The sequence below is a fragment of the Thalassophryne amazonica genome, chromosome 4 (genome assembly GCF_902500255.1).
Source record: "Thalassophryne amazonica chromosome 4, fThaAma1.1, whole genome shotgun sequence".
Taxonomy (NCBI): Eukaryota; Metazoa; Chordata; class Actinopteri; order Batrachoidiformes; family Batrachoididae; genus Thalassophryne; species Thalassophryne amazonica.
In genome coordinates this window covers 90,186,569-90,202,866 of record NC_047106.1, presented here as the reverse complement: position 1 = coordinate 90,202,866, position 16,298 = coordinate 90,186,569, and the positions used below count along the sequence as shown (strand labels likewise).

Below are 16,298 nucleotides of genomic sequence, written 5' to 3'. Positions count from 1 at the left end.
TAAACACGTAGTAAATATAAATTCTTACCTGTAGTTTCAGTGGGATTCATCTGAAAAAAATAATCACCCTGAGATTATCCAAAACGGGCTGAGAAACATCCCAGTCTGTAACACAGCTGCACCGTGAGAGCTCCTCTCTCCCACCAAGTCTTGATACTGTCAGCCACAAAGAAATAAAATAATGTTAAAATTAGTCTGGGGTTATTTTTTGTTTGTTTTGTTTTTGTGTTTTTTTTTTTTGTTTTTTTTTGTCGAGCGGACGATAACACTGCTTTAATCCAGTGGTGGAGGGCACCACCTTAAGGTGCATTTGCCGCCACCTACCAAGCTGGTAAGTAATCACTGAGATTTTACAAAACCTTTCCTGGCACCCATAGTCATTTGTTTAGATGCAATGAAATAATCCAATGTCCTTTAGATGTTTAAGTAATTCTTTTTGCACGATGTGTCATGGGTTTTGCAGCAGATTTCCAAGGGACAAGAGACAATAACACTGTAACATCCAAAGTGAACCTGAACTACACTACCCAAATGCTCCCTGTGTCGATTGGCCAATCACATTTTGCGCTTAATGATGATGTCATCAGCAACCCACAGCCAGTCTGTCATAAATAAAACACAACAGACGGACTAAAATGTTTGATTTAGGGTTTACAAATGTTTTCAACCGTTAAACTTTGCTCACTTTACCAGCACAAAAATGTTGGACAGAAAGTTGTCAGAACTAAATTTATTGGAAAAGAATTGGTCCGATGATGGATCTGATCCAGTTTGGATCTGCATGTTGATTTGGCACAAATTCTACACTGGATGCCCTTCCTGATGCACCTCCACATTACATGGAGGAATGTGGCAGAGGTGGGGTTTGAACCAGGATCCATCTGCACTGAAACCAAGTGCAGTATTTCCATTTCCACTTTGCCTTAACTTAACAATTTGCAGATGCAAATTGGATCTGCAAATTTGCATCTGCAAATTTTGCAAGTTTTTTTTTTTTTTTTTGCCAGCTTGCACTCGGCCGAGACGGACGCACTTTTCTCTTCTCCCTCCCTCCTTATGCTTCTGCTTCTGTGGCATGTTGTCTGTGAGGCTGCAGCTTTGCTCTTCTGGAAAATGACAAAAATGGATCTGTTAAAGTGATCTCTGAACGCAATTGACACTATTTTTTCTACAAGACATTCGGGGGCGGAGGACCCGACCTGTCCTGTCGGGACGCATGTGATGGGTTACGTGATGGACTCATGGAGGAGATGGCAGGTCATGTGCCTTTACATGCTTTCTGTGGAGGACGTCGAAGATGTGTATATTCGGCTTGGTGGTGACCGGCTTTTTGCTGTGTGGAGCGGGCATGGCGCTGGTTTACCAAATCAAGAAAGTGGAAGCAGCTTTGATTGGTCCTTCCAGGCTGCCCTACATGATTGATTCGATTGGGAAGGCAGTGGCTGCGCAGTCGGCGGGTGTTAACTGCACATTGGAAACCATCTCGAGCAGAATCGCAGCTCTGGAAACCCCTTTGAACGTCTGTGAAGACCACATTCTACATTCAGATGCATTGAGAGCCACTTTGTTCTCAGAACTGTGGAATCTTTCAGGCGTCTGCTAATCTGGTTATTCATTTGGCCTCCCTAACACAGCTGCACTTCAAGGTCGCTGTGATAAAACCTCCTCAGAAGATCAACACTTAAGCCTCGCTCCCTGGTCTTCCCCCCTCCCCTCAGCTTCTCCAGCTCTGATGTTGACTGTGACAGTGGACTGCTCAGGGCTGAGCCCATCCCCCTCCAGGACTGTCGGACAAGGCCGTTGACGGCGCCAAATAGGCTGCCTCCGGAGTGTTCTGATAAACTCGACCTTTCAAATCTCAGTTGTCGTCCTGCATCCTTGTTTTGTCTGTGTGATTATTGTTTTTCTGTGCTGATGGAGATTTTTTCCTCATTGCTGCTGTGTAACGCAGCGGCTATGAGGGTTTTTTTTTCTCCTTTTCCCTCGTGTTTTGCTTTTCAATATATGAGGTCTATTAGAAAAGTATCCGACCTTATTATTTTTTTCAAAAACCATATGGATTTGAATCACGTGTGATTACATCAGACATGCTTGAACCCTCGTGGGCATGCGAGAGTTTTTTCACGCCTGTCGGTTACGTCATTCGCCTGTGGGCAGTCTTTGAGTGAGGAGTCGCCCACCATCTCGTCGATTTTTCATTGTTTAGGAATGGCTCAGAGACTGCTGCTTTGTTTGATCAAAATTTTTTCAAAACTGTAAGGCACAACTGAGTGGACACCATTCGATAAATTCAGCTGGTTTTCGGTAAAAATGTTAACGGCTGATGAGAGATTTTGGTCTGGTAGTGTCACCGTAAGGACGGCCCACGGCGCCTGATGGCGATCTACGCTTCGAGGCGGCAGCGTCTCGCCGTTTCAAGTTGAAAACTTCCACATTTCAGGCTCTGTTGACCCAGGAAGTTGTCAGAGAACAGAGAACTTTCAGAAGATATCGGCATGAGGAGTTTATTCGGACATTCCATTGTTAACGGACATTTTGTAATGAAAGAACGTGCGGGCAGAGTCGCATGTCAGGCCGGACCCGACAGCGGGGGGTCGCGAAAGGAAAAACACCTCCGTTGGAAACCTTAACGGACAAGTTGGAACATGCCCAAGCTGTTAAACAATTTCTCAGTTACTCACTTGTTGAAAGCCATCAAAAGCCGCCTGAATTTTACAAATGGTTTTCAACACGGAGGTGTTTTTCCTGTCGCGGCGCACACAGATTCACCGAGTCGTCACGGAAACGACTCGGCGAATTTGCGCGCACGTCTTTCATTACAAAATGTCCTTAAACAGTGGAATATCTTCTCTGTTCTCTCACGACGTCCTGGGTCAACAGAGCCTTAAATTAGGATGATTTCAGCTTGAAACAGGCCGACGACGGCGCCTGGAAGCGCTGCAGGACATCCCGCTCCGTGGGAAGTCCTTACAGCGACAGAAACACCCCATAATCTCTCATCAGCCATTAAACCTTTCACCGAAAACCAGCTGAATTTCTCGAATAGTGTCCACTCGGATATTCCTCACAGGTCCAGAAAAAAGTTTGATAAAGCAACGCGCGCCGTCTCGAGCAGCGTGTGAAACAAAGGAATTCAGCCGAGAGGGCGGGACCACATCTCACTCAAGGCCTGCCCACAGGGAAATGACGTCACTGACGTGTGAAAAAACTCACGCATGCGCACGAGGGTTCAAGCATGATTGGTGTAATCGCATGTCAATCAAATCCATATAGTTTTTTTTTTTATAAAACTGCCGGTTAGTTTTATAAGATACCTCGTATGTTTATGTGCCGGGCCGGCCTATGTGTGTTGTGTGTTGTGTGTGTGTCGTTTGTTATGGGTCGGTCTTGGTTTGCTCAGCCCTGCTGTTGACCAAGGCAAGGATGTAAATCTGGAGCTGGTCCCCGGGCGCCTAATGGCGACTTCTTCTACTGGCAATTAGGATGGGTTAAATGCAGTAGACACATTTCATTGTGCAGGGAACATGTTCTTCTGTGCATATGACAATAAAATTCCTTTGAATCCTTGAATCCTTGAAAACAAGGGGAACAGCTGAAAAGTTTTACTTTTTGTGAGTAAAGACAGAGTAAAATTCAATGAAAATATTCAGTTAATAATTGCTAGTAAATGTCACGAGTTATTCTTTTAGATAAACTAATATATGCAAGTAAAATTTACTTAAGAATTCTCTTTGTAAAATTTACTTGGAATTTCTGAGTGAAAAAAACTTGCCGAGGTTTTTTTCAAGTAAATATCCCTCCAATTTTTTTTTTTTTTTCAGTGCACTATATATTGAGAAAAGTCAGGATTTCCATAGCATTGTTGGGATTATAAAATTTTGGAAATTCAAGCATGTTAAATATTTATTTTCCAGCCCTTCAATTCAACCTCAGAGATAATACCCCCCCACCCAAGGTATAAATCCAGTATAATTTTGCTCGCTGAGCATTGTAAGCTAAAAAAAAAAGAAAGATCTGGATGTTGAAATGAAGGATGTGCTCATGTTAGCAAAGCGGCTGTACCACTTTACATGTACCTGAATATTCATAACCAAATGGAACACAGGCAAGAGACAAGAACTCAAAAGATTTAAATAAAAAAAAAGAAAGAAAAACAGTTACATGCATGACAGTCTAGATCAAAACAGGCATTAAATTAAAGGATAATCAGGAAATCAGGTGGGCAGAAAAAGTGGTTCAGCTATGAAAGCATTCATTTCTTGAGGCAAATGATTGTGGCTCTGCCACTGTGCACCTCGAATGACCGGCAGATGGCGCCATGTTCAAACATTAAAAGTGGATTCATTAACACGTTAATTTGCAACTTTCACTTCTGGTGAAAATGATAATCTTGTTTAGTAAGATCACAGCTGTATTTCTGAAAATTATGAGGTCTCCTCTTGGGGTGGTGGTGGGGGGTCACACAACTAAAAACAGAAATTGCATTTTCATGTAGATGAGTGCGTGAGTGAGTGATGTTCATATCATGGCTTAATCCCGGGGTTTTCAAAGTGTGGGAGAGTGCCTCCCCCAGAGAAAAATGAATAGTTGCCCCCCACCCACTGACACACATACACACAATTTCAACATCTTTGTGTGTTTTTATTCTTTTGCACATCTTAAACACATTTTAATATATTTATGTGTTTTTATGAAACTGTCTATGCATTATTTACACATTTACAGCCTTTGTAAACATTTTAAACATATAGACCTTTCTATTCTTTCACACATTTTATACCCTTTTCAAACATTTTAAATGTGTTTTTAACAACTTTCTATTCTTCTGTTTTCATCTTTTGTCATATTTTAAACATCTTTTAACATTTAAACATCTCTGTGTTTTTAAATGTCTGACATAACTAACACATTCTATCATAAATTAATATAAATTAAACATTTATACATATTTAGTCTCTCATTTCGTCTCACCTCTTGCACGCGCCACAGTTTCAAAACGACTGGCCTAATACAAGTATTGCATTCAGTATCAAATGGCCAGGTGATATTGTACCATCCCACCTCGCCTCATAATTTCCGGAAATCATCAAGATGAGATACAGTAATATGTATTCTCCTCATCCACTCCCATAGCCACATCCTTGGCTCATCAAACACAATCCAGATATTGATTGGCTGACCAGGCAATCACCCAGTCGAGCAAGAGATGTCTCTCCCTGTACACAATTCGCCATACCAACTAGCAATTCTGCATCCCCTCCTCAGATGACACTACAGTTTATTTCTCTGGTTCCATTTGTTTACCATGATCTCACCCAGTTTTCAGTAAGGACTTGGTCCTGTCCCTACCACCTCACCATCCCTATGACTGTTACATCGATTTACTTCCCGGAGCCACCCTGCGCTCCAGCAGGTTGTTCAACCTGAATCGTATGTGAATTAAAGGAGCAGCATATTCAGGAGTCCCTATCCTCTGGTATCATCCAACAACCATCTTCTTCACTGGGGGGGAGGCAGCTTCTTCTTTATAAGAAAGGATGACAATACCCTCTTCCCCTGTATTGATTACAGGGGGTTAAATAACATCACAATTAAACATCACAATTAGTTCCACTTTGGACCCCTGCATGGTGCTTCCATTTTCACCTAATTAGATCTCCCCAATGCTTATCATTTGGTCAAGACCCCCACTGGACCATTTTGAATATTGTGTAATGTCCTTCGGGCTTACCATAGTTCCTGCAACCTTCTAGGCATTAGTCAATGACATGCTGTGCGATAGGGTGACCAGATGTCCCACTTTGTGTGGGACAGTCCCGCATTTCCATTACTTTTCACACGTCCCGCAAATTGAGATGGTGTCATCAGTTAGGCTTCAGTTTTGAAATGCGTGTTTTATAACCTGAGAAATGGTTGTGTGGAAAAGCAGTGAGGAGCTGGCTGTCATCAGGAGGCGGGGTGGGCTGTGTGATCATGTCATTCAAACTAGGTCGCGGGGCGCGCTGTCCACTGCCCACAAACTGATGTAAAACAGAGAAACATGTAAGGAACAATGAATCATACTAAAGCAAAGAAAAGGAAATGCAACTACAATAAAAACTGGGAAATTATCTATCCGTGGGTGAACCCGATGCAAGGCGAGTCTGAGAAAGTTTTTTTTTGTGAAGTTTGCGGAGTTATTTTTCCATTTCACACAGAAATGACACAGACAATGCGAGACTCACAAAAAACGTGTTGCTCAGAAGGAGGCTTCCCAGTCTATGGACACGTTCCTGCTAAAACCCAAACAAGAATCGAGCACAGATAAGGTAAAAGCAGCTGAACTAATTAGCATTTACCACACTGTGCAACACTCCCTGTCATACAGGTCAGAGGACTGCGTAGTAAGTTTTTGTTTTTCTTTCCCTGCCTGCATATATGGTAATGGTAAGTGCCACACTGGCAGAACCATTTATGAACATTAATACACATATATGCAATTTATTCTTTCAAGACAGAAGGTAGTAGCATGAGTGAACGTGATGTGTGTGTGTGTGTGTGTGTGTGTGTGTGTGTGTGTGTGTGTGTGTGTGTGTGTGTGTGTGTGTGTGTGTGTGTGTGTGTGTGTGTGTGTGACCCCCATCCGCCCTTCCCGATCAGCAACATCCTACTCAAAGCCGACCACCAAAACAACATGAAGACAGAGAAGGACACACACAAGTGGTGAAGGCAATAACTGTGCAGTGAGAGACCGAGGAGACGGGGCCCCAACCATACAACATACCATGACAAAAAACCACACATGAACAAACAGTGACAGCAACAGTCTGTTGTCTAGTTAGTGAGCATCCATACCCTAATCTAGGACACCAGAGTGTTAATCCCCTTGAGAGCACCGAAAATTAAATTGTGGTGACGGCCACAAAAACGCAACCATTCATACAAAGAGACCCAGATCACAGCTATATCCGATCACTACTGTGGGTGTTGGGCCAAGACTAAACTACAGAACCTTACCATAAGATGGACCACTCCGGCGCGTCGAAGCCATACAGCCGGCCGCGAGCAACGACGGCAACAGGCCCAGGACGCAGGCCCCAGGAGAAACCAGGACAAAAGGACAGCAGAAGGGCACAGAGGCCAGGAAGGGCAGCCACCAGAGCCACCAGGGCATCCGATGAACCAACAAGGGAGTAGCCCGCTCAGCTGCTGCCATACACAGTCAGATTACAAGCAAGTTAGAGGAAAATGGCCTGCAACTGGACCTGATTTCAGCACACACTCCTGATAATGCTTGTGTAAACTACAGGAAAAACAATTCTGTTTTCCAGAAGCTAAAGGCAGACAACAGTGGCATCATCAAGGCAAACTGTATGGCCCACATAGTGCACAACTGTGCGAAACATGCTGGAAACAAGCTGAACATTGACACTGACTCTGTAGTGAACAAAATATTCAGTCACTTTTCAGTGTCATGTTGTATGGAGACATGTACCCACAAGACTGCTGAGTATGTGGTCTGCTGTACAGAGGCTACATGACAGCTGGGTAGCAATCAAGAGCTACTTCTTGTCACTGGGAGAGAATCAGTGCCCAAAAGCACTGTGGCAGCTATTCAAAATGAGGGGCAACCCCTTGAGCTACAGGCCTACCTGTCTTTCCTCAATAACATGCTGAAGATCTTCCATGATGTTGTGCTGCTGTTGGAGAGACAGGACGGGACCATCTGTAAGCTATATGACATTATGTTCACTCTCAAAACAACACTCCAGCAGCAACAAATGGATTCCTTCTTTGGAATGGACACCAGTGCTATCCTTCAACAGATTTCTGACCAAAAGGTAGCAACAATCAAACATGATTTTTCCAACTTTTACAAGACTGCACCCAACTACCTGGAAAAATGGTATGATTTCACAGGCAACAACTACTACCTCAATTCCAATGAAGTTGAGACGTTGTGTAAAATGTAAATAAAAACAGAATACAATGATTTGCAAATCCTCTTCAATCTATTTCAACTGAATATACCACAAAGACAAAATATTTAATGTTCAACCTGATAAACTTTATTGTTTTGTGCAAATATTTGTTAATTTTGAAATGAATGCCTGCAACGCATTTCAAAAAAGTTGGGACGGGGCAACAAAAGACTGGGAAAGTTGATGAATGCTCAAAGAACACCTGTTTGGAAACAGGTGAGTGTCATGATTGGGTATAAAAGGAGGTATAATAGGAGCATCCCAAAAGGCTCAGCCATTCACAAGTAAAGATGGGGCGAGGATCACACTTTGTGAACAACTGTGTGAAAAAAGTCCAACAGTTTAAGAACAATGTTTCTCAATGTTCATTTGCAAGGAATTTAGGGATTCCATCATCTACAGTCCATAATATATCAGAAGATTTAGAGAATCTGGAGAACTTTCTACACGTAAGTGGCAAGGCCGAAAACCAACAATGAATGCCCATAATCTTCAATCCCTCAGGTGGCATTGCATTAAAAACTGACATCATTGTGTAAAAGATCATGTGGGCTCAGGAACACATCAGAAAACCATTGTCGGTTAACACAGTGCAAAGCAAAAGCCGTACATCAACAACATCCAGAAACACCGAGCTTATTTGAAAAAGACAGACACAAATTGGAAAAGTGTCCTCACTCGTACTAAGTGTGATGGGGCTCTGAAGCATGTTCTTAGCATCTGAGTTCACATTGATCTCACCTTCCTTAGTACCATATGCATTTGGCATTGATAGATCTCGAGTTTTCATTCATTTTCTATACTCACTTACTCCAATTAAGGGTCACAGTACATGGCTGAAGCTTATCTCAGCAGTCACAGGGTGAGAGGTGAGAGACAACCTGGACAGGATGTCAGTCTATTGCAGGACCACATATACGAGACAAAAACCTCATAGACACACAAAAGCATTCACACATACGCTCAATTTAAAGTTTCCTTTTCATCAAACCAACACATTTTTGGAACAGGGAGGGAGCCGGAGAACCTGGAGAGAACCTGGGCAAACACTGACGAATATGCAAATTTCACCCAGATAGCTATCCCAGGACCTTCTTGCTGTGAGACAACAGTGCTAACCACTAAGCCAGTGTTGCCCATTTTAGGAGTTTGCCTGTGAATTTTGTTTATCTCTTATTGTACCCTTTGAAAGGAAACCTCTGCACATTGTTGGACTGTCTTAGATCCTGAGTATTGATGAGCCCTCTTACCGTGCCTTAGTAAAAAAAAAAAAAAAACTGGAGCTTTTCCATGAACAGTCTTGACCTCTCTTTCTCCCTGAACATTTAGTCATAGATAGTTTGAGTTTGTGTTTTGAGTCTTGCCTGTCCTTGGCACATTACTGTATTTTATGTCACACACTACAGAGGGTCTTTGAACTGTGACAATTTTACATGTCCACACTCGTAACTTTATGGGGAATGTTCATGAAAACTTATCAGTCACATTGTTTGCCAATATATAAAATATTAAACACAAGCAATACTAACAACTAATTTCAAATGCTAACATACTAACTTTTTGAGCTTGGTGATTCTTCAGCTGTTGGAGCACCTGAACAAAGTGAACTTCACAACTCCACAGGGTGAGATGTTTAATTTTGATGGGGCTGATATTCCAGCAAAATACGACCTTGTCAAGTGGCAGAAAACTGCTGATGGATGGTTGGTCGCGTGGATGGGTTTGATTTCTTCCTTAACCAGTTGGCCATTCAGTGGAGCTCGGGATCTAATCAGGTACTCAGAAAGGAAAACACACACACACACACACACACACACACATATATATATATATATACACTCAACAAAAATATAAACGCAACACTTTTGGTTTTGCTCCCATTTTGTATGAGATGAACTCAAAGATCTAAAACTTTTTCCACATATACAATATCACCATTTCTCTCAAATATTGTTCACAAACCAGTCTAAATCTGTGATAGTGAGCACTTCTCCTTTGCTGAGATAATCCATCCCACCTCACAGGTGTGCCATATCAAGATGCTGATTAGACACCATGATTAGTGCACGTGTGCCTTAGACTGTCCACAATAAAAGGCCACTCTGAAAGATGCAGTTTTATCACACAGCACAATGCCACAGATGTCGCAAGATTTGAGGGAGCGTACAATTGGCATGCTGACAGCAGGAATGTCAACCAGAGCTGTTGCTCGTGTATTGAATGTTCATTTCTCTACCATAAGCCATCTCCAAAGGCGTTTCAGAGAATTTGGCACTACATCCAACCAGCCTCACAACCGCAGACCACGTGTAACCACACCAGCCCAGGACCTCCACATCCAGCATGTTCACCTCCAAGATCGTCTGAGACCAGCCACTCGGACAGTTGCTGGAACAATCGGTTTGCATAACCAAAGAATTTCTGCACAAACTGTCAGAAACCGTCTCAGGGAAGCTCATCTGCATGCTCGCCGTCCTCATCGGGGTCTCGACCTGACTCCAGTTCGTCGCCGTAACCGATTTGAGTGGGCAAATGCTCACATTCGCTGCCGTTTGGCACGTTGGTGAGGTGTTCTCTTCACGGATGATGCGAAGGATGTGTTGCACTGCATGAGGCAAATGGTGGTCACACCAGATACTGACTGGTATCCCCCCCCAATAAAACAAAACTGCACCTTTCAGAGTGGCCTTTTATTGTGGGCAGTCTAAGGCACACCTGTGCACTAATCATGGTGTCTAATCAGCATCTTGGTATGGCACACCTGTGAGGTGGGATGGATTATCTCAGCAAAGGAGAAGTGCTCACTATCACAGATTTAGACTGGTTTGTGAACAATATTTGAGAGAAATGGTGATATTGTATATGTGGAAAAAGTTTTAGATCTTTGAGTTCATCTCATACAAAATGGGAGCAAAACCAAAAGTGTTGCGTTTATATTTTTGTTGAGTATATATACAGGGAGGGAGAGAGATAAAGTACTGTACAAATGTTTTAAACAGATGTAATGCATCAGGAAAGCATTAAAATTTTTGAAAACCTGAAAAATATTGATAAATAAATGAAATGTGTGATGAATGTCAACATTACTGATAATCTATATCAGAACTGGGTTCTATTTACGTGTGACTTCTTGATGTATAAGTCACACCAGAGTATAAGTCGCAGGACCTTAAAACTATTTTAAGAAAAAGATGTCAAAGTACAAGTACTTGTGTTTTACAATCATTTTAACATTGCATGATCATCTACAGCTGTGTTTGTGTTGTATTCCACTGACCAGTACACTTACAAAGAAATTATTATTACTGAATAAAAAATAGCTCACATGTTCACTTTGTTAGAACTAATTTTGTGTTGACCTGCACATAAAAAGGGGGTGGGGGGATGGCCATCAAAGAGTACTTATATTATAACTCTGGGAAGCCTGAACCTTTAGCACAGTACTGTATATATGCTGGAAAGATCTCTTTTTTCATGAATGGGATGTGGTATGAGATGTTATCCTTAATAATACATTTTTTTTTTTCCGAATAACTTTTGTTCTGTTGTTCAGGTTCCTGTTTCAGTGTGCAGTGAGCGCTGCCCCCCAGGTACTCGGGTGGCCATTAGGAAAGGAGAACCTATCTGCTGCTTTGACTGTATCAGATGTGCTGAAGGAGAGATTAGTAATCAGTCTGGTGAGTATGAACCAAGGGCAATACACTGGCTTAATAGTTAGGACTCTTGCTCGCAGCTTCCAACCTGGTCCTTTCTGTTTGGAGTTTGCATGTTCTCCTCTTGTTTGTGTGGGCTTTCTCCTACCGCGTGCTGGGTAATCGGGAGTTTTCCCGGTGGGCTGGTCCAACCTGGGGCCGTTGTGAGGGGGTGTTAATATATACATACATACAACCCCTGGCAAAAATTATGGAATCACCGGCCTCGGAGGATGTTCATTAAGTTGTTTAATTTTGTAGAAAAAAGCGGATCACAGACATGACACAAAACTAAAGTCATTTCAAATGGCAACTTTCTGGCTTTAAGAAACACTATAAGAAATCAAGAAAAAAAAATTGTGGCAGTCAGTAACGGTTGCTTTTTTAGACCAAGCAGAGGAAAAAAATGGAATCACTCAATTCTGAGGAAAAAATTATGGAATCATGAAAAACAAAAGAACGCTCCAACACATCACTAGTATTTTGTTGCACCACCTCTGGCTTTTATAACAGCTTGCAGTCTCTCCAGTTGACTCCAGTTTCCTCCCATTCGTTCCTTTTATTTTGTTGTTGTTGTTGTGCATTTTCAATTTTTCAGACATATTGCTTTAAGTTTTCTATCTTGACTCTTTGATGTCTTCCTTGGTCTACCAGTATGTTTGCCTTTAACAACCTTCCCATGTTGTTTGTATTTGGTCCAGAGTTTAGACACAGCTGACTGTGAACAACCAACATCTTTTGCAACATTGCGTGATGATTTACCCTCTTTTAAGAGTTTGATAATCCTCTCCTTTGTTTCAATTGACATCTCTCGTGTTGGAGTCATGATTCATGTCAGTCCACTTGGTGCAACAGCTCTCCAAGGTGTGATCACTCCTTTTTAGATGCAGACTAACGAGCACATCTGATTTGATGTAGGTGTTAGTTTTGGGGATGAAAATTTACAAGGTGATTCCATAATTTATTCCTCAGAATTGAGTGAGTCCATATTTTTTTCCCTCTGCTTGGTCTAAAAAAGTAACCGTTACTGACTGCAACAATTTTTTTTCTTGATTTCTTATAGTGTTTCTTAAAGCCAGAAAGTTGCCATTTGAAATGACTTTAGTTTTGTGTCATGTCTGTGATCTGCTTTTTTTCTACAAAATTAAACAACTGAATGAACATCCTCCGAGGCCGGTGATTCCATAATTATTGCCAGGGGTTGTATATGACCACCACTGTTAGGCTACACAGCAAGACACTTGGGCTGCTGTATCTTAAAGAGAAGACATTAAGTGTTATAAATGTCACAATCACGAAAATTCACAAGAAAATAACTTAAGACTGCTTCTTTTGCAATGTTATCTTTTCCAAAGCCTGAGGTAGGTACATCCCATTACATGTTTAACACCCCTATGCATTCATTACAGTTAGTTCAGTCCAATGAGGCCCTGTGCGCTCAGATGGGACTTTCGCTACTAGCAAGTACAGGAGGATGGCCCATGAAGGAAAAGATGGACATAAAAAGCCAGGTGGAGCTGAAAAGCTAGATTAAAAAAAAGACACTGACTTGGCTGGGCAGACACTGTACAATATTTTCAATCGCTGTACTCAGCTCCAGCTCAAACTGTGCGACAAAACCACATGGTTTAAAAGTTCAGGCACAGGATTCATGTTCTCACACTGTACAGCCCGATGCTCTGATGCGATCTGACTGTTCACATTGTACCTTCAAAAACCACACGTAGGGGTCGCGTTTCTTTTAAAAAAAAAATTATTTCATGCCTATCAGCGCGCACATTGAGTGAAATCAGGTGGTGGAGACTGAGCGCATATGCGCGCGCGCGCACACAGCAATGTGATTCATGAGAGGACAAAAAAGAAAACATAAACATTCATAACAAGTGTTGCTACTTACACTGTTGTATAAATAAACTATATTTCATATGGAGTCATACAGCTGCGCAAGGTGTAGCAACTTATTCCCTCATCTGTCGTGAATCCTGTTGTTGTCTGCTGTGTGTGTGTGTGCGCGCGTGCATATGCGTTCAGTCTCCCCCCACCTGATTCCACTCACTGTGCGCACTGATAGGCATGAACTTTAATATGATATTAGGTTATTGCGAGGGAACACAATAAAAAAAAAACACAAGACTTTACATGAGGTCACTGTTTGCTCTCTCCGGTGTTTGCACACGCACAGTGCGCGATGTAATCAGCACGTAGACGCTTGTAGCGCTGCTTCAGCAGCGCGGAACCCTCACGAGTCACGACAGCCGACCAAAATATCAAGCAGGGTTGATATTCATCCGACCATATGATTCCCCATCGGGAGGTGGTCGTGAGATGTTAAACGCAGCTCGTTACTCCATGTAGACTGCACGACGCAGGACGCACGATTAAGCTGAAACTCGGCGCGATCCAAAAAATTCTCGCAGGAGTGAAAAATTGGCTGAAACAGGGCCAAAAATGGTGAGTTAACAATACCGTTCTTGTTTTAACTAACTAGCTTTTACTTTCTATTATAAGCCACCCAATTTTCACAGTCAGTCAGCACATAAATGCTGGATTGAAATGCCACCAGAATTCTTATTATTGCTGTGCGCTGGCGGTTTTTGGGCCGGTTGGATATGAAACTCCCGGGCTGAAAAATGTTCCCAGCACGCCCTTGGCTTCCTCCCTCTTCCAAAGATAAACTGGCATCCTGACAGGAACTCAGGCATCACATTTGTGTGTTGCACAGTACTGAATGGGGAACAGTAAAAATGTGTTCCATGTGTATTTCCTGCAACCACATCTCATTAATAAAGTTGAATATTTCCCAGCTTTTGATTGTTTATGAACTTTGTGACGATTTGAATAAAACTGAAATTATGAATTGAATCAGAATCAGAATCAGAAGAAGTTTATTGCCATTGCCAGTGAACAGGATTCACAGACTAGGAATTTGCTTCGGTACAATGGTGCAACATTAAGAAGAGATAAAATGCTAAGATAAAATAACATGTGTCAAAATAAGATAAAATCTAAGATAAAAAAAGAATATGAAATATGAAAGGCTGTGTGCAACAGAAAAACAGAGAAACAGAAAAAACAGTGCAGTGGGAGGAGTGCAATTAAAAACCAAAGTACACTGTCTAAATTGACCCGTGATAAATGATAAAGTGACAGAGTTAAGCTTAAGGTGACTGAGTTATGAGGAGTTCATGAGTCTAATGGCAGAGGGGAAGAAACTGTTCTTATGGCGGGAGGTTCTGGTCCGGATGGACCGTAGCCTCCTGCCCGAGGGGTGGTTTGAACAGACCGTGTGCAGGGTGAGAAGGGTCAGCTGTGATCCGACCTGCTCGGCCCAGAGTCCTGGAGACGTGTAGGTCGTGGAGAGATGGAAGGCTACAGCCGATCACCTTCTCAGCAGAGGCCACAATGCGCTGCAGTCTGTGTCTGTCCCTGGCTGTGGCCCCGGCATACCACACCGTGATGAAGGAGCAGAGGATGGACTCGATGATGGCCGTGTAGAACTGCACCATCAGCTGGACAGGCAGCTTGGCCTTTTTCAGCTGCCGCAGGAAGTACATCCTCTGCTGGGCCTTCTTGATGAGGGAGCTGATGGTTGACTCCCACTTGAGGTCCTGGGTGATGGTGGTGCCGAGGAAGCGGTGACAGACCACAGTGGTGATGGGGCTGTTGGTGAGGGCGAGGGAGGGCGAGGGGGCTGTGGCTTTCCTGAAGTCCACGATCATCTCCACTGTTTTCTGGGTGTTGAGCTCCAAGTTGTTGCTGCTGCACCAGGTCACCAGCCGGTCCACCTCCCTCCTGTAGACAGACTCATCCCCATCCGAAATGAGTCCGATGAGGGTGGTGAGGAAATTGCAGTCACTGCAAATTAAATTCATTTCAATTACTTTCTGCACTCAGTAATCAGAAATGTATCTGTGTGTGGTGAAAGTGCTGAACTTGGAGACATGTGTTGTGAAAGTGAAATGACACAGACCCACAACAGGGGGCGTAAATGAACGGACAATGGAAATGCCAAAATATAACAATTTAATGTTGTGAAATGTGCACAACGGAATACAGATGCTGCTTTTAGAAAACAGTTAATTAAATCACAGGTGGCGTGTGGGCAGGCTCGAGGATAGGAGACACCTGTCCAGAGAAGAGCCGGACCCCACACGGCTTCCACTCCCAACGGAGACCTGCAACACACTGGAGCCACCAAGTCCTGAGTCCCCAGGTGGCCACTGCCTCCAGCTGTCAGATCTGGTACTGCTAGCAGGAAGAACAAACAGGTTATGGTGGGCGTGCGAACACCCAGCAAACAGTCAGCAATATCACAGTTCCTTCCTGAGGAAAAAGTCCTCCACTCCCAGGTAGCAGGAAAACTGAGTACGTGCAGTGCCTAATGTAATACTTAGAAAATTGAGGAGTGGATGGAGGAGTGGAAGCTCCTCTTCACCCAGGAGCGCTCTTCGGGTCCGTAACCCTCACAGTCCACCAGATACTGAAACCCCCGGCCCTTTCGACGGACGTCCAGGAGCCTGCGAACCATCCATGCGGGCTCCCCGTCGATGATCCGGGCAGGAGGCGGCGCCGGTCTGGGGGTGCAGAGGGTTGAGGTGTGGTGTGGTTTAATCCTGGAAACGTGGAACACTGGATGGATCCGCAG

General features: G+C 43.2%; 1 long non-coding RNA gene across 1 annotated transcript; it reads right to left on the bottom strand.

Moving 5' to 3' along the window:
• Positions 1 to 6,196: 6,196 nt before the first annotated feature.
• On the bottom strand, positions 6,197 to 12,881 carry LOC117508474. The gene is made up of 3 exons (XR_004560102.1): positions 12,872 to 12,881; positions 7,632 to 7,635; positions 6,197 to 6,323 (listed from the first exon to the last, which is right to left on the bottom strand). It is a non-coding gene; the product is annotated as an uncharacterized LOC117508474 (long non-coding RNA).
• Between the last annotated feature and the right edge of the window lie 3,417 nt (positions 12,882 to 16,298).